The sequence below is a fragment of the Lissotriton vulgaris genome, chromosome 1_2, assembly GCF_964263255.1.
Source record: "Lissotriton vulgaris chromosome 1_2, aLisVul1.2, whole genome shotgun sequence".
NCBI lineage: Eukaryota > Metazoa > Chordata > Amphibia > Caudata > Salamandridae > Lissotriton > Lissotriton vulgaris.
The window spans coordinates 338,046,230-338,065,981 of NC_141686.1; positions in this window are offsets into that span (position 1 = coordinate 338,046,230).

Below are 19,752 nucleotides of genomic sequence, written 5' to 3' on the forward strand. Positions count from 1 at the left end.
GCCACGCTCGATCCATTTCTCCTGGGGTGTAAAATATCTCCTGCGACATTCAACAAAACAAGCAAAAGTGAACTTGACACAACATAATAGAATAATTGACAAAACTGTAGGGTGAGGACCCTCGGGTAAAATAACAATTAACACCCAAACATAAAATAAATGGAGAATGCTATGTTAGGATACATGTCAGGTCTGTCAAAGGAAGAACGCTATGCTGGGATAACTGTCAGGTAGGTCAACAAGGGGACATGTATAGGAGAATATGATTATGCCGTTAATGATCATTCAGGAAAATCAATTTGGCCTGTTTCTTGAAATAAGCAGTAGAAGGATTGGCTCTAATCTCAGTAGGAAAAGCATTCCAAATTCTAGGTGCAAGACGTACTTTTCTTCTTGGATTTGGGAGGTTTCAAGAGAAGTGAGAACAAGCTTGTTCGCCAGATACACCGGAGTGTTGTAATGCAACGCTTTATGTGTGAGGCAAGCTATTTTATAACCAAGATTGTTGACAAATGATGTGCTGCTGGTCATTGCCCAGATGAATATTGTCCTTCTGAGATGTTTTTCTTTTGCAAACTTTTCCCCAAATACCCCTTTCCTTCCATTCATAAAACCCCTAACCATCTTCCCTAGGGCTGAGGCTTAATTTGCACCATCAATGGATCACACTGCTGGTGGGGTGGATGAGGTGAAAGCAACACCTACTTACTCCAGGATCTTCTAAGCAATAGCCCACACTGGCCGCATTTACCCATGTGCACATGAAAAATTATCCATATTTTAGATCAGTTGACAGCATCATCATTCAGGGGTAACGGTAAACGCCTGACCTAAGCGTATCCATAGCAGACTTTGGCTCTATTTTTTTATAACTCGAAGATTTGGTAAATACTACTAGCTCCTCATTAGTCAAAAACTACTAGCATTGCTATTTTCTGTATTTTAGCACTATCAGGAATTCTTGTTGTGTCATCATGTAGTACTTAGGTTTCAATACTTTCTAAAGCTTTGATAAAATTTAACCCACTAACTCAGTCTGTTTATTGTCATTTAGTTGCCTACGATGGATAATCAATCATTTAGATTAATCCTACAGGTGGAGCTCACCTGTGTGGAAGTGGGACCTCACTTGTGAAGTTGTGATGCCTTCACTGCTATTGCTTCATCTATATTCAGGTACGACATCTAGTGTGGATAAAACTGAACTAGTTAACCTAGAAAGGAAGTAACTAACTGCTGTTGTTTATTCAGGTTCTTGCAGAATAGAACATATATAGGTCATCATGGCAGCATTGCCCAATGGTCAGTTAGTTAGAGAAGTATAACTCTAGAGCTAAGCACTATGCTGTCTCTTACAAGCACATTAAACAACCTGTGTAAAACTAGCTAAATGTAGCAGTGCAAAATAAAATTAAAACAAAGTACTTCAGACATACATTTTGATGAACTATAAATTCCCCTTTAGTTGTTTAACAAAGAAACCCATCCTCATCACCTACAAAGCATGCCCACCCCTCTCCCCAAACAAATGATCCAAGCCCCAAAAGTTCCATAAGTCAAAATGCTCTTTTCACCCTCTCCACCCAGCTCCAACAAACAAGCCCCTCCCACCAAAGTAAAAAATTAAAAAGAGCTAGAAGAGGGCATTGTGTATGTTGGTCCGGAGCTGGTCCAGGCTCTGCTCCGTCGTGGTGAGCCAGCCTTCAATGGTGTCCAGCCGCTGCAGGATGCAGTGCAGCAATGACCTTTAGTCAGTGTGCGAGGGGGTGGTAGCAGGAGGCTGGTGGTTGGTGGCTGCGCCAGTGACGGGATGGCCGGGATGCTAAAGGGGTACTAGCTGCACTGGTGCCCAGTTTAGATGCATTTGCTACCTCCTCCTCCTCCTCTTGCCGGACCACCAGCCACTAGCACTCTTGTTGAATAATCTCCAGCCTCTGCTGCAGCAAATGGGCCACTATATTTTGCCTGATGGTGCTGAGGGGTCAGGCTGTACCTGCAGGAGTAGCTGTATTGAGAAAAGCAAAAAAGACAAATTGTAAATAATGCTCTGTGCAAACGATTGTTATAAATTACTGGGTGGCACAGTAGCCGTACATAGCTGGCCCCCTAGAGTCATTAAAATTTGATGTGATTTTGATTTGGAGAGTCACAATGCCAATTTTATATTTTACCCACAAATGCCTTTCATAAAAAGCACTGACTGTGCGACAGAAATGCATTAAAAGGCAGAATAACACCAGATTAAAAAACCGTGATCTGATTATTTTTTCTTTTACAGGCTTTTCAAGTGATTATAAACTTTGGGTTGAAAAATAAATTACCTCTCATTAAAGAGTACAGAATTCTGCACTATATGGAGGACAAGTTGTGTGTTGTGCTGAAAAAAATAATCAGGTCAAGCACATTGCTAGCCAGCGCATCGAGTAGTTTGCTACTGTCTGCAGCTGGGGCAGCTGTAGCTGATAATTATCTATTTTTAATTCCAATGGCCCTGCTCTTCTCCAAATGCATTTCTCTTTCTAACTTGACTTCAAAGAGGCAGATGAATAATAATAAGATACTACACCACACACCTCACGTATGATAGGTGGATATTAATATTATCCTGTCGGCGGCAAGTAGACATTGTGGAAAATTAATTTGATGGACTGCACTACAGGGAAAGTAATGGGCTATATAGATTGTATTTGGGACATTTGTCACTGTTTATCTCGTACGCCAAAGTAGATATCAAATCAAGCACTTGCTCCCACTTTACTCTGTGGCCTCGCCCACAACCACATTTTTCCAACAAATGAATTTGCTAGGCAGTAAGCAAGAAAAGGACACTTGACTTACTCTACTCAACGGGATTGGGTAGAGGTGTTAGACAGGGAGGGTAGAGCTTTTTTTAATGGAATTGAGGGACCGCTACACTGATCATAGATATTTACAACAAGGGGTGGTGAGGGACAGAGTCTCTGAATTAAACAGAATACTCTCACCCAGTCAAGAGATCAGGGCTAGATCCAACACCGTTTTTTAGCTCACTGCACCATCCCAGTTTCAGAACCTGGCTGTATGCAAATTAGTCTGTTCCTGTCCCAGTGCATGATGGGAACAGGGCAAACCAAACTACAAAAGCCAATTCTTACACTGGGAAGGAAACAAGCTACTGGGGACCGGTTTCTGGCATTTCAGCCTCTTCGGCCCGGCTTGCTTGAATCCTGATGGTGCAATGAGCAAGGGACTCACATCTGAGTATACCCTTCCACGCTTAGGGTGGACAAAAATATTTACAACAAGGGGTGGTGAGGGACAGAGTCTCTGAATTAAACAGAATACTCTCACCCAGTCAAGAGATCAGGGCTAGATCCAACACCGTTTTTTAGCTCACTGCACCATCCCAGTTTCAGAACCTGGCTGTATGCAAATTAGTCTGTTCCTGTCCCAGTGCATGATGGGAACAGGGCAAACCAAACTACAAAAGCCAATTCTTACACTGGGAAGGAAACAAGCTACCGGGGACCGGTTTCTGGCATTTCAGCCTCTTCGGCCCGGCTTGCTTGAATCCTGATGGTGCAATGAGCAAGGGACTCACATCTGAGTATACCCTTCCACGCTTAGGGTGGACAAAAATATTTACAACAAGGGGTGGTGAGGGACAGAGTCTCTGAATTAAACAGAATACTCTCACCCAGTCAAGAGATCAGGGCTAGATCCAACACCGTTTTTTAGCTCACTGCACCATCCCAGTTTCAGAACCTGGCTGTATGCAAATTAGTCTGTTCCTGTCCCAGTGCATGATGGGAACAGGGCAAACCAAACTACAAAAGCCAATTCTTACACTGGGAAGGAAACAAGCTACCGGGGACCGGTTTCTGGCATTTCAGCCTCTTCGGCCCGGCTTGCTTGAATCCTGATGGTGCAATGAGCAAGGGACTCACATCTGAGTATACCCTTCCACGCTTAGGGTGGACAAAAATATTTACAACAAGGGGTGGTGAGGGACAGAGTCTCTGAATTAAACAGAATACTCTCACCCAGTCAAGAGATCAGGGCTAGATCCAACACCGTTTTTTAGCTCACTGCACCATCCCAGTTTCAGAACCTGGCTGTATGCAAATTAGTCTGTTCCTGTCCCAGTGCATGATGGGAACAGGGCAAACCAAACTACAAAAGCCAATTCTTACACTGGGAAGGAAACAAGCTACCGGGGACCGGTTTCTGGCATTTCAGCCTCTTCGGCCCGGCTTGCTTGAATCCTGATGGTGCAATGAGCAAGGGACTCACATCTGAGTATACCCTTCCACGCTTAGGGTGGACAAAAATATTTACAACAAGGGGTGGTGAGGGACAGAGTCTCTGAATTAAACAGAATACTCTCACCCAGTCAAGAGATCAGGGCTAGATCCAACACCGTTTTTTAGCTCACTGCACCATCCCAGTTTCAGAACCTGGCTGTATGCAAATTAGTCTGTTCCTGTCCCAGTGCATGATGGGAACAGGGCAAACCAAACTACAAAAGCCAATTCTTACACTGGGAAGGAAACAAGCTACCGGGGACCGGTTTCTGGCATTTCAGCCTCTTCGGCCCGGCTTGCTTGAATCCTGATGGTGCAATGAGCAAGGGACTCACATCTGAGTATACCCTTCCACGCTTAGGGTGGACAAAAATATTTACAACAAGGGGTGGTGAGGGACAGAGTCTCTGAATTAAACAGAATACTCTCACCCAGTCAAGAGATCAGGGCTAGATCCAACACCGTTTTTTAGCTCACTGCACCATCCCAGTTTCAGAACCTGGCTGTATGCAAATTAGTCTGTTCCTGTCCCAGTGCATGATGGGAACAGGGCAAACCAAACTACAAAAGCCAATTCTTACACTGGGAAGGAAACAAGCTACCGGGGACCGGTTTCTGGCATTTCAGCCTCTTCGGCCCGGCTTGCTTGAATCCTGATGGTGCAATGAGCAAGGGACTCACATCTGAGTATACCCTTCCACGCTTAGGGTGGACAAAAATATTTACAACAAGGGGTGGTGAGGGACAGAGTCTCTGACTTAAACAGAATACTCTCACCCAGTCAAGAGATCAGGGCTAGATCCAACACCGTTTTTTAGCTCACTGCACCATCCCAGTTTCAGAACCTGGCTGTATGCAAATTAGTCTGTTCCTGTCCCAGTGCATGATGGGAACAGGGCAAACCAAACTACAAAAGCCAATTCTTACACTGGGAAGGAAACAAGCTACCGGGGACCGGTTTCTGGCATTTCAGCCTCTTCGGCCCGGCTTGCTTGAATCCTGATGGTGCAATGAGCAAGGGACTCACATCTGAGTATACCCTTCCACGCTTAGGGTGGACAAAAATATTTACAACAAGGGGTGGTGAGGGACAGAGTCTCTGAATTAAACAGAATACTCTCACCCAGTCAAGAGATCAGGGCTAGATCCAACACCGTTTTTTAGCTCACTGCACCATCCCAGTTTCAGAACCTGGCTGTATGCAAATTAGTCTGTTCCTGTCCCAGTGCATGATGGGAACAGGGCAAACCAAACTACAAAAGCCAATTCTTACACTGGGAAGGAAACAAGCTACCGGGGACCGGTTTCTGGCATTTCAGCCTCTTCGGCCCGGCTTGCTTGAATCCTGATGGTGCAATGAGCAAGGGACTCACATCTGAGTATACCCTTCCACGCTTAGGGTGGACAAAAATATTTACAACAAGGGGTGGTGAGGGACAGAGTCTCTGAATTAAACAGAATACTCTCACCCAGTCAAGAGATCAGGGCTAGATCCAACACCGTTTTTTAGCTCACTGCACCATCCCAGTTTCAGAACCTGGCTGTATGCAAATTAGTCTGTTCCTGTCCCAGTGCATGATGGGAACAGGGCAAACCAAACTACAAAAGCCAATTCTTACACTGGGAAGGAAACAAGCTACCGGGGACCGGTTTCTGGCATTTCAGCCTCTTCGGCCCGGCTTGCTTGAATCCTGATGGTGCAATGAGCAAGGGACTCACATCTGAGTATACCCTTCCACGCTTAGGGTGGACAAAAATATTTACAACAAGGGGTGGTGAGGGACAGAGTCTCTGAATTAAACAGAATACTCTCACCCAGTCAAGAGATCAGGGCTAGATCCAACACCGTTTTTTAGCTCACTGCACCATCCCAGTTTCAGAACCTGGCTGTATGCAAATTAGTCTGTTCCTGTCCCAGTGCATGATGGGAACAGGGCAAACCAAACTACAAAAGCCAATTCTTACACTGGGAAGGAAACAAGCTACCGGGGACCGGTTTCTGGCATTTCAGCCTCTTCGGCCCGGCTTGCTTGAATCCTGATGGTGCAATGAGCAAGGGACTCACATCTGAGTATACCCTTCCACGCTTAGGGTGGACAAAAATATTTACAACAAGGGGTGGTGAGGGACAGAGTCTCTGAATTAAACAGAATACTCTCACCCAGTCAAGAGATCAGGGCTAGATCCAACACCGTTTTTTAGCTCACTGCACCATCCCAGTTTCAGAACCTGGCTGTATGCAAATTAGTCTGTTCCTGTCCCAGTGCATGATGGGAACAGGGCAAACCAAACTACAAAAGCCAATTCTTACACTGGGAAGGAAACAAGCTACCGGGGACCGGTTTCTGGCATTTCAGCCTCTTCGGCCCGGCTTGCTTGAATCCTGATGGTGCAATGAGCAAGGGACTCACATCTGAGTATACCCTTCCACGCTTAGGGTGGACAAAAATATTTACAACAAGGGGTGGTGAGGGACAGAGTCTCTGAATTAAACAGAATACTCTCACCCAGTCAAGAGATCAGGGCTAGATCCAACACCGGTTTTTAGCTCACTGCACCATCCCAGTTTCAGAACCTGGCTGTATGCAAATTAGTCTGTTCCTGTCCCAGTGCATGATGGGAACAGGGCAAACCAAACTACAAAAGCCAATTCTTACACTGGGAAGGAAACAAGCTACCGGGGACCGGTTTCTGGCATTTCAGCCTCTTCGGCCCGGCTTGCTTGAATCCTGATGGTGCAATGAGCAAGGGACTCACATCTGAGTATACCCTTCCACGCTTAGGGTGGACAAAAATATTTACAACAAGGGGTGGTGAGGGACAGAGTCTCTGAATTAAACAGAATACTCTCACCCAGTCAAGAGATCAGGGCTAGATCCAACACCGTTTTTTAGCTCACTGCACCATCCCAGTTTCAGAACCTGGCTGTATGCAAATTAGTCTGTTCCTGTCCCAGTGCATGATGGGAACAGGGCAAACCAAACTACAAAAGCCAATTCTTACACTGGGAAGGAAACAAGCTACCGGGGACCGGTTTCTGGCATTTCAGCCTCTTCGGCCCGGCTTGCTTGAATCCTGATGGTGCAATGAGCAAGGGACTCACATCTGAGTATACCCTTCCACGCTTAGGGTGGACAAAAATATTTACAACAAGGGGTGGTGAGGGACAGAGTCTCTGAATTAAACAGAATACTCTCACCCAGTCAAGAGATCAGGGCTAGATCCAACACCGTTTTTTAGCTCACTGCACCATCCCAGTTTCAGAACCTGGCTGTATGCAAATTAGTCTGTTCCTGTCCCAGTGCATGATGGGAACAGGGCAAACCAAACTACAAAAGCCAATTCTTACACTGGGAAGGAAACAAGCTACCGGGGACCGGTTTCTGGCATTTCAGCCTCTTCGGCCCGGCTTGCTTGAATCCTGATGGTGCAATGAGCAAGGGACTCACATCTGAGTATACCCTTCCACGCTTAGGGTGGACAAAAATATTTACAACAAGGGGTGGTGAGGGACAGAGTCTCTGAATTAAACAGAATACTCTCACCCAGTCAAGAGATCAGGGCTAGATCCAACACCGTTTTTTAGCTCACTGCACCATCCCAGTTTCAGAACCTGGCTGTATGCAAATTAGTCTGTTCCTGTCCCAGTGCATGATGGGAACAGGGCAAACCAAACTACAAAAGCCAATTCTTACACTGGGAAGGAAACAAGCTACCGGGGACCGGTTTCTGGCATTTCAGCCTCTTCGGCCCGGCTTGCTTGAATCCTGATGGTGCAATGAGCAAGGGACTCACATCTGAGTATACCCTTCCACGCTTAGGGTGGACAAAAATATTTACAACAAGGGGTGGTGAGGGACAGAGTCTCTGAATTAAACAGAATACTCTCACCCAGTCAAGAGATCAGGGCTAGATCCAACACCGTTTTTTAGCTCACTGCACCATCCCAGTTTCAGAACCTGGCTGTATGCAAATTAGTCTGTTCCTGTCCCAGTGCATGATGGGAACAGGGCAAACCAAACTACAAAAGCCAATTCTTACACTGGGAAGGAAACAAGCTACCGGGGACCGGTTTCTGGCATTTCAGCCTCTTCGGCCCGGCTTGCTTGAATCCTGATGGTGCAATGAGCAAGGGACTCACATCTGAGTATACCCTTCCACGCTTAGGGTGGACAAAAATATTTACAACAAGGGGTGGTGAGGGACAGAGTCTCTGAATTAAACAGAATACTCTCACCCAGTCAAGAGATCAGGGCTAGATCCAACACCGTTTTTTAGCTCACTGCACCATCCCAGTTTCAGAACCTGGCTGTATGCAAATTAGTCTGTTCCTGTCCCAGTGCATGATGGGAACAGGGCAAACCAAACTACAAAAGCCAATTCTTACACTGGGAAGGAAACAAGCTACCGGGGACCGGTAGCTTGTCTCCTTTCTGGTAAAGAATTGGCTTGGTAGTTTAGTCTGCCCTGTTCCCATGATGCACTGGGCCAGGGACAGACTGATTTGCATATAGCCAGGTTCTGAGCTGGGATGGGGCAGTGAGATAAATAACGGTGATGGATCAAGCCCTGATCTTTGGACTGGGTAAGATTGGTCTGCTCAATTCAGACACTCTGTTCATCACCACCCCCTTTTGTAAATCGATTTTGGCCACTATAGGTGTGGCAGGTTATACTCAGACATGAGTCCCTTTCTCACTGCTCCATCAGGATTCAAGCAAGCCGGGCCGAAGAGGCTGAAATGCCAGAAACCGGTCCCCGGTAGCTTGTCTCCTTTCTGGTAAAGAATTGGCTTGGTAGTTTAGTCTGCCCTGTTCCCATGATGCACTGGGCCAGGGACAGACTGATTTGCATATAGCCAGGTTCTGAGCTGGGATGGGGCAGTGAGATAAATAACGGTGATGGATCAAGCCCTGATCTTTGGACTGGGTAAGAGTGGTCTGCTCAATTCAGACACTCTGTTCATCACCACCCCCTTTTGTAAATCGATTTTGGCCACTATAGGTGTGGCAGGTTATACTCAGACATGAGTCCCTTTCTCACTGCTCCATCAGGATTCAAGCAAGCCGGGCCGAAGAGGCTGAAATGCCAGAAACCGGTCCCCGGTAGCTTGTCTCCTTTCTGGTAAAGAATTGGCTTGGTAGTTTAGTCTGCCCTGTTCCCATGATGCACTGGGCCAGGGACAGACTGATTTGCATATAGCCAGGTTCTGAGCTGGGATGGGGCAGTGAGATAAATAACGGTGATGGATCAAGCCCTGATCTTTGGACTGGGTAAGAGTGGTCTGCTCAATTCAGACACTCTGTTCATCACCACCCCCTTTTGTAAATCGATTTTGGCCACTATAGGTGTGGCAGGGTATACTCAGACATGAGTCCCTTTCTCACTGCTCCATCAGGATTCAAGCAAGCCGGGCCGAAGAGGCTGAAATGCCAGAAACCGGTCCCCGGTAGCTTGTCTCCTTTCTGGTAAAGAATTGGCTTGGTAGTTTAGTCTGCCCTGTTCCCATGATGCACTGGGCCAGGGACAGACTGATTTGCATATAGCCAGGTTCTGAGCTGGGATGGGGCAGTGAGATAAATAACGGTGATGGATCAAGCCCTGATCTTTGGACTGGGTAAGAGTGGTCTGCTCAATTCAGACACTCTGTTCATCACCACCCCCTTTTGTAAATCGATTTTGGCCACTATAGGTGTGGCAGGGTATACTCAGACATGAGTCCCTTTCTCACTGCTCCATCAGGATTCAAGCAAGCCGGGCCGAAGAGGCTGAAATGCCAGAAACCGGTCCCCGGTAGCTTGTCTCCTTTCTGGTAAAGAATTGGCTTGGTAGTTTAGTCTGCCCTGTTCCCATGATGCACTGCGCCAGGGACAGACTGATTTGCATATAGCCAGGTTCTGAGCTGGGATGGGGCAGTGAGATAAATAACGGTGATGGATCAAGCCCTGATCTTTGGACTGGGTAAGAGTGGTCTGCTCAATTCAGACACTCTGTTCATCACCACCCCCTTTTGTAAATCGACACTGATCATAGAGTCATCATCTTTGGCTTATTCAGTCACGGGTACAAGTCAAAATAGAAACTCCTCAACAGATGTCAAATAATTTCTTATGGGAAACCATGGAATATATTCTGTATTCACTTCACTGCACATGATTATAAAATTAAATGTGGCACATGCCAAGAATGGATTTTCCAATTTGGTAAGCTGGGACGAAAGAACTGAAATATTAAAGGAGTGAAGTACTAAGAGGTGACTGAGTGGGCAAAGGGAAAAAATACACCTTGTGTGTTCAGTTTGCAGTGCATTGAAAACATTGTAAATGCCACATTAACTGAAGCAGATGCACATTACACAGCCAAAACTGAAGTCACAAATTGAGCCACACTGCACTTCGATCATATGTGGCAAAGATGCCAAGGGCAGGAGTGGGGGGTGATGAATGATGGGCAGGATGCATCTGGCTCACTTAACAAATACAGCAACTCTAGGGAGTAGAACAAAGAATAAAACATATTTCCCACTTAGAATAGCTTTAAATATTGATACCCCTACATAAACCAAGTGAGCAAAGTAGGTGAGCAGCATGCTTCTCGTGAGAAATAAAGCTGCCTTGCTTATTCATCCACGCAATCCAAATATGCATTAATACTTTTATTGTAATTTACCCATTGCCACCATGATTAAGCTTTACATTCTCCCTACGAGTCTTTCACCATCATTTCCAATACATTATCCTTCCACTCAATATCCACCCTTTCTTCAAACCATCCTTTTGCCCATTCATCCCTTTACCCACCCATGCACCGTTATACCCACCCACCCTTTCACTCATATACCATTTCCTATATGTTAACCTTCCGATCATGGTACCCCCAAGCCACCATTGCTCATTATGTGTGCTTTTACTGAGTTGCAAATAGAAGAGGCCAATAAAAACTCAACCACTGCTGCAGCTGGTAAAGGTGGGGGCGGGTGGGAGGTTCACTTCACATGTTGATGACAACACCCTGATACTAGCTAGGCACTAGAGTAATTGCAAGAAGTTATGTGACTTACCAGTGCCCCTCCCTGCTGTTGCTTCTCCCTCTCCAACTGACTCGTCTCCTCCTGCAGCGACACTGGATCCAGCATTACTGGTGTTCTGTGTGGCTCCAAAAAAGCATTACACATATATTTTAGATGCCAGATGCCCAACCCTAAATACATCTGCAATACAGCACTACAGTTAGCACTGCAGTATCTTCTAAATATCACTTTGGACTTTTGATTGGTTCAAAAAATTAGACAAGCGAGGGCTGAAATAATGGTCAATGAATGGTGTGGTTTGCAAATTTAATTGGAGTGGGACCTCATAGTTTTTTACCTGGCCTGATGCTCTGCAATGGGAAACTACTAAGCATGGGCAAATTTTGCGAATTCGCGATCCGCGAATTTGCGGATTTGCGAATTCGCAATCCGCAAAATTCGCGAATTTGCGGATTCTTGTTTTTTTGCATGTTCGCAGGGTTTTTTGCGTGTTCGCAGGGATTTTTGCGTCTTCGCAAGCCGCTTGCATAGCGAAGTTACCCATGCAGTCGTTTATGGGAGAGGGAGAGAGAGATAGATAGATAGATAGATAGATAGATAGATAGATAGATAGATAGATAGATAGATAGATAGATAGATAGATAGATAGAAAGAGAGAGAAAGAGAGGGAAAGAGAGAGGGAGAGAGAGAACGAGAGAAAGAAAGAGAGGCCGGATCTCTGAAGGGCCAGATTCCTGAGTTGCCCCTACAGAAAATACAGCTTTTTATTTTTAGCAAAATGCATATGAAAATTGTGCTGTAAAGGTCTCTTTTAGTTTAACCCCTCCTGACAACTCAAAATGGGTGTATTTGCCATCGTCTCCCTTCTTCCTGTTTTTTATATCTGTAAGTGCTTCCTGATGAGGTTTAATTCCTTGGACAGGTGCCTCGTTGCCTACTTGTAACTATTCTCTGACCCTGCTTCAAGGGACAGAGCAGGGTCAGAGAATAGTTGCAAGTGGGCAACGAGGCGCCAAGAAGCAATTAGCAGCAGGTGTCCAAGTTGAAGTTAATTTGTTTGTAACCCTTTTGTAAAAGGTTACAAAGAAATTAGGTTCAAGTTTTGCACCTGCTGGTGTAACCTTTGCTTGGCTGAAAATTTGTCCCCGCTGATTCGTGGATTTTACTGCGATTTCGTGAGATTCGCGGATCGCGAAATCTCGGAAAATCCGCAAATTCGCCCGCGAAACGGATTTTACGCCCACTCTTAGAAACTACTGACATACTGTAACTATAAATCAATGCGACAGCAGCACATTACATTGGGGGGAATGATGACCATGGCCACTCTCTCGTGAACTCAATTGTGTTTGAGCTTGAGCAGAAAAAGAAAGACGTCTTAACAAACATACATGTAAGAGAGGGAGGAACATGGCGGCTTCCTCGGGCTCCTTATGGCTGTTGGAAACCGAGGCTTGGTAAAGTGCTTATTACCTGTTTAGACCTCAGATTTCTGCATTTCTTCTGTTTTTGTTTGCATTCCCTCTTTGATTGTATTCTTGTGGTTGTTTTTTTGGATATGCGAGGGAGCCTGCTCGTGTCAACACGAGACGACCCGGTTGCAGTTCATGCTTTAGGCTTCCCAGGCATCCCAGGTGGCGTAGGTGGAGCAGCTGCAGGGAAACCGTGCTGGAGGTGGGGAGTTGCCGCGTTCGAGTGCAGACTCAGCGAGCTTCATTCCCTGCTTTTACGCAACACCAAAGGAAGAGTATGCTACCCTGTGGGTGATTGCCCAGGCTTCGAGCAAGTAGGGGGGATCCAGTCTTGGCGGGTTGCTCCAACTGAGGTTTTCAAGGACTCCAGACATCCAGTAAGTGTCCAGCTGGCAGGCAAATTGGTACAAGGAACCTTGGCAGATAGAGAGTGGAGCCAATGTCTTAGCGCTAATAAGGGTATTTTGACCACTGCCCCGGGGGCGGTTCAGCGTGGGGACTGGGAGGCTTCTTGATTGTATGGAGAGAAGTGCTAGGATTCAAGAGGGTACGTCCCCCCTAAATTGAGCAGATACACATTGAAGGCAAGGGCAGCACATTTGGCATCCAATACAGTGATCACTCACTCAGTTCTACCCCAGCGAGTCTCCCCCCCTGTAGCAGAAGTTAGAACTATAGCGGGACAGCGCAAACAGGGGGGACCAGTAGTTCTGTAACTCCGGTAAAAGCTAAAACTCAAAAGGGTAAGGCGAAATCTCGGGACAAAAAATCCTTTGACATAAAATCGAAAATCCTTCCGTCCCTGAAAACCTTTTACCAGGTCATGTCACTCTCATCAACGACACCACTGCCCCCGTCATTGTCGGCACTTGCGATTAAGAGCAAGCTCAAGGCCATTTCTGGGACAACTCCTATACATACACTGGTTTCTACGCTAGCCCTGGCTACTACTCCTGTTCCCATAGGTTTAAATGGGGAGACGTTGGCAGGTGAGGGTAGTGAGCCCACAGATAAAATCACACCGTCAAACCACGCCAAATCATCCTAGACTTTAGTATCCGTTGAAGTTACCAGCACAGAAAAGGACGTCCACAGGGCGATCAGTGTCACCAACAGATATTCAGTGCTGGGGCAACAGAATGATCAAGATCAAGACCAGGACCAAGGGCAAGGAAAGAGTTGTGCTGAGCAAGAACTTGTGTAGGAGGAGGGTCGGAGGACGAAGTGGAGCAGGCTTTGGTGCAAATTGTACAAATGGAGGATCGGGGTAGCTTGGCCAGTCAGAATAATAAAAATCTAATTCTCCCTCCTCCCAACAACCCGAGTACATCGGCATCAATCACACACTCCTTAGAAGACCTTCTCTTGGCCATGAAAGACGAGATGGCATGTAGATTTACTGTTTCTGAGACAAACCAAGCAGAATTGGCTAATAGGTTCTCTGTCTCAGAAGCGAATCAGGCTGCTCTTTGGACATCATGTGAGGTTCTTGCTAAGAAGCTAGAGGAAGTTACTGCGAGGACTGAGGCAATTGAAGAGGAAATCTCAAAATTGAAAGAATCAATTGAGATTACTACCTCCCATTTGGAAAAACTATCCACTCAAAATAAGGGATTGAAGGATGACCTCGAAAGATTGGAGAATCATTCAAGGAAAAATTGTTTGAAGCTCCTAAATATTCCGGAAGCTTTGGAGGGGGGGGGACATAAGGGAGGTTCCTGATTACTTAATTGAAGGGCACAGTTCTTAAGAAAATGACCCTAACATTGATCTTAATTATGACATCCAAAGAGTCCACAGGGACCCCTTCAAAAGAAATCCTGGAAGGCAGAAACCCCGGAAGATAATGGTAAACTTTCTGTCATACTCAGTCAAAGAGCTGATTTCTACAGCTGCCATAAAGGAAGGGGTCATTTCTTCCCATTCTCAGATCTGTCCCCTTCTCTTTTTCCATCAGATCCGCCATCTCGCATATAACGGCCACAAGACAGTGGGATTTGGGGAAAAGACTAGTAGAGTTAAACAGTCTCTGGGCCAAAGCACAACTGAGATTCCCAGCTACACACCTTGTGATGTGGAATAACCACATGCACATGATTCGCTCTACAGAAGAAGTGGACACTCTCATTGCAAAGATACACCATGAAAAACAGGGAAGGAAGTAAAGGAAGAATGTAGAGGTTTCTCTGGGAGCTTGATTTCTAGTTCTCAGTATTTAGTAGGTTTAATGTAATTGAATACAGCCCGAGGGGGCAGTGTCCGAATTGGCAAAGCCTATTGGAAATGAGGGTTCCTCGGGGTTCAGGGGGGTCTAGGGACCATGGGGGTCACGTAGGGGAGGGGGTAGGGTGGGGGGCACAGGGTGGGGAGCAGAGAGGGGAAAAATAACAAAAAAGTATTCCTCATCTCACCTGTTTAATAAGGACTGCCACCAAATTCCAGCAAAAGATGCCAAAGCCAAAGACCGGTAATATGAAAGGGGGTCGTAAAATCCATTGTATTTCTTGGAACTTGAATGGTTTGTGATGCCCGCGCAGGCAAAGGTTGATCCTAAAGTACTTAGAACTTTCACCAGCACAGGGTTGTCTGTTGCAGGAAACTTACTTACATCCAACTGAGTCACAGATCATTTTCTCCAAAATTCCTTGAATACAGTGTTTCTGTTTCTCCCAGCAACCAATAAGTAGTCGTGGGGTAGCAATTGTGGTGAAGAAAGGGGTACCTTGTAGTATTAAATCAGTTCAGACAGACCAAACAGGTAGATGGATAATAGCCCTGTTGGATTTTGAGGGGATGGAAATGACTTGTTCATCTTTCTATGGCCCAAATACTGCTGATCCTATTTTTTTAGTTAAACTACAAGAAAGTATGATCAAGGCAAACCCTCCCTTGGTAATAGGAGGTGATTTTAACGTCCGGCTTAACCCTGTTAAAGACAGATCCAAATTGAGTCAGGTTATAGTGACCCCGCGATCACACAGGGTTATGAAAAATCTATTACTTAATATAAACTTGGTAGATCTCTTGGGGGCTAAGATGGGTGGTGCCTAAGGTTTCACTTTCCATTGTAATAAATACCACCATTCCTCCAGAATAGACTACGTGTTGGTTCATAGAGAAATATTAGACAACTTTATTAATATATCGGTTCTGCTCAAGTCATTTATCTGATTATGCCCCCCTTTTGTTTCTATATTCCATGGACGGCAATTGTCTGCAATCAAGATGGACGCTGCACAGAACAACGTTATCAGATCCAGGAATTGTTCAGTCCATCAGAGAGTCTTCTCTTGAATTTTGTACTATTAACCTAGGCTCCACATCAATAGACCATGTATGGGATGCCTATAAGGTTAGTTTGAGAGGCATGCTACATGGCCTAATAAGCTCCAAGAACCGAATAAAGGTCCTGGAGCTGCAGTCCTTGGAGAGTAGGATATCCGCACTAGAATTGAAAAGGGGCAACACTAACCTGAAGGATAGAGAAAAATTTAAGCAGATAGGAAGAAATCTGGAGGAGACCAGGCAGGACCATAGGTGTTTCCTGGATTTGAAATGTAAGGCCCAATGGCAAGCGAGAAATATGGAAATTTTGAGTATGGGGAAAGAGCAGGGGCCTTATTGGCTTGGAAGGCGAGGATAGACTGGGCAAAAAAAATATCAACAAACTTATCATTGATAGTAGTGGGAGCAAATGTAGTAAGCCTGAAGAGATGCAAAAAATGCCTCCTATCTCTTTTTTCAGATCTGTACAGGGAGAACCTAGACCCCTCCCAGGATCAGATATCCTCTTGGCTAAGGGATAAATCTTTACCTGTTCTCACTGAATCTTCCAGAGATGGTCTTGATGCGCCCATAACCATTGAAGAGATCAGGGTGCAAATAAAGAGATCAAAAAATAAAAAGGCAGCTGGTCTTGATGCTCTCCCCAATGAAGTATATAAACTGTTACTTGATGAACTTTTACCTGTACTCCATACTTTATTTAACTCAGTTTATTGTTCTACTGGGGTGATACCCAGATCCTGGAAGGAGGCCATGGTTGTTTTAATACTGAAGCCAGGAAAGGACCCCCTGATGGCTGACTCCTACCGTCCAATCTCCCTGCTGAATGCCGATTATAAGATCTTTATGGGCATTCTGGCCGGGAGATTGGAGAAATTGGCACCAAACCTGATCAATATCGATCAGAAAGGTTTTATGGTGGGAAGAGTAATCCAGGAACAAACCCAATTATTGATAGGCAACATCAATCTGGCTGAGGTAAGGGCGTGCCCCATGGCAGTAGTGGCCTTCGACCCTGCTAAAGCCTTTGACCGGGTGTATTGGTGGTACCTTTGGGGGGTTCTGGAGGCCATGGGTATGGGTCGTATCTTTGTGCAGACTTTAAAGAACTGTTATTTAGGCGGATCTGTGAAGATCTCCTGAACGGTTCCCTGACTCTAAGTTTTGTCATTCAGAGAGGGACAAGACAGGGGTGTCCCATATCCCCTCTCTTATTAAATATTTATATTGAGCCTTTAGCGTAAACTATCAGATTGGATAACACTATCAGTCAGTTTAAATCACAAAATTATCAGTGTAAAATAGCATTGTATGCCGACGATGTAATAGTTTACACTAGGGATCCAGAGCTTTCCATTCCATGACTCAAAAAAAGGCTGAAGGAATTCGGTTCGATCTCAGGGTACTGTGCCAATTCGGTTAAAACTGAAGTTATGTGTTTTCAACACCATGTATAGAGGTGGCCCCACCAGCAAATAATTTAGGTACCTAGGTGTTAAAATCGTTAAGGACTTGAACAAAATCCCTTTGATAAATCTGGGGAAAATTGAAAAGGAAATTGATTACCTTTTCGCTAGATGGAAAAACCTCCCTCTGACTATCTACGGTAGGGTAAATCTGGTGAAAATGTGTGTCTTACCAAAGCTGAGGTCCATTTTTAATGCAGTTCCCTTAACTTTCCCCCATAAGAATATAAGTAAGATCCAGGGGAAAATAGGTAGTTTTATATGGGGACATAAAAGCTTAAGGATGTCATGGAAAAAAACTAAGAAGGAAACTCTTAAAAGGTGGGCTGGCTCTCCCGGACATCAACTGGTATTTGATGGCTTCCCAATTTAAGGGCATTAGTATGCTGTTGACTACCCCAGAGGAGACTACGTGGGGTAGACTATTGGGCAAAATGGCATTGGCTGAGGGAGGTAGTGGACAAGGAGGGTTTCTATATAAATTTGGGCCCCCAAGGTTTTTTAAACGGGTTTGCCTTAAGATTCTCACGACTGCCTTGATGATCTGGTACAAAGTCAGACGCATTTGGGGCATAGGTTATTTTTCTGATTTTGCCCCTATTTGGGATTCTCCGGGGACCCCTTCTTGCATGTGTGAAAGCTTGGCATCCCCGATTAAAAGAGCTGGTTTGGTGAAGTGGTCGGATCTGGTGGATTCAGATGAGATTCTTCCATGGGAGATCTTACAATCTAAGATAGTCCTACATTTTCTAGGCTTAAGTTCCTCCAATTAAGATTATGGTATGAGACAGAATCAGGCGAAATTATAGGGAGCTGGGAACTCGAGCGAATACTACAAGACCCTCAGCCAAAAAAGAAAGAAATACATATAAAATATAACTCAAATTATATTGAGTATTTTTTTAGAATGGTCCATAATGAAATGTTAAAGACAATTTAGTACCATCAAATAACATAGATTAGAAGAGGTACCAAGGCACATCCCTCTCAGTTGCTATTCTCCAAATATCATGTTCGCCACTCCAACTCCAAAAACAAATGATTTCACCAACTTCTGTATTCCTCAAAAATGGCGAACATGATATTTGGAGAATAGCAACTGAGAGGGATGTGCCTTGGTACCTCTTCTAATTTATGTACGAGATCCCGTCTCACCAGGAGTGAGTAGGAGATCGTGGATTGTTGCTTTAAGGTGGATAAGCACAATACCAAAGAGCACTCCAATAGAGTGTACTAAATACATTGTATTATAACTATTACTAAGGGGAACAAGTATTTACAGATGTGCAGACCAAACGTAGCAAATCCACTGTGTGCTTTATGTTGTCACCATCAAATAACATAGCAGCTTTATAAACAGACTTTAAGCACAATATTTTGGCTTCTGTTACAGATTGGGTATTTATTACCAATCAGACTCTAAGAGTACAATTAAGAAGTACTATATGCCGTCGAGATAAGCAGTATACTATTGAAGGCTGCGGCGACAGACACCATTGTTTGATATATAATTGGTAAGTAATTCTCTGAGAATGTTAGGTACAAATCCAAAGTTATAGTTATAAACAGAAACGGAAATCCACAACTCTAGTTTTATTATTATCCTTTAGATTTTATTCTGATTCTACCTATAAAGAACGGTGGCTCCCCTGGATGAATAGAGAAACCATAACCACAATCTGAGGTAGATTTTTATTCCTAATTTTACTCCTATCCTATTGATATTGAGTACTGTGTACTTTACATTATAGAACTGTGATAGGTGTACACCTCTATGTTTTAGTATGACCAGAACTCCTAGATTTGAGTAGCAGATTCTAGCACACATCTTACGAAGGGCTCATCAACAAAACTACCCTTTCAGTCTTTTCTAAGAGAATCTCCTAAAGTATTCGCTTTTTGAGGTATGTAATCTGTGGAGATAACCTGACAGGGAATTGACAATTAAAGTGCATATGTAATCCCTGAGTGATGAATATATTGTATTAATTGCCAACACGATAAATAACTTTCTATTATTACAGCAATAATCTAGATAGAAAATAGATAGATTATAGATTTTCCTAAACTGCTGTTTTAATAATTATGAGAACTAATAGGGTGAAGGAGGAACGGAGGGCCGCTCTGCAAGCGGTGGTGGATCTATCAGGGACGGTACGGAGCCAATCCGGAAAAGGCTCAGACTCTGAGGAACAGGTTACGGGGTCAGAAACTGA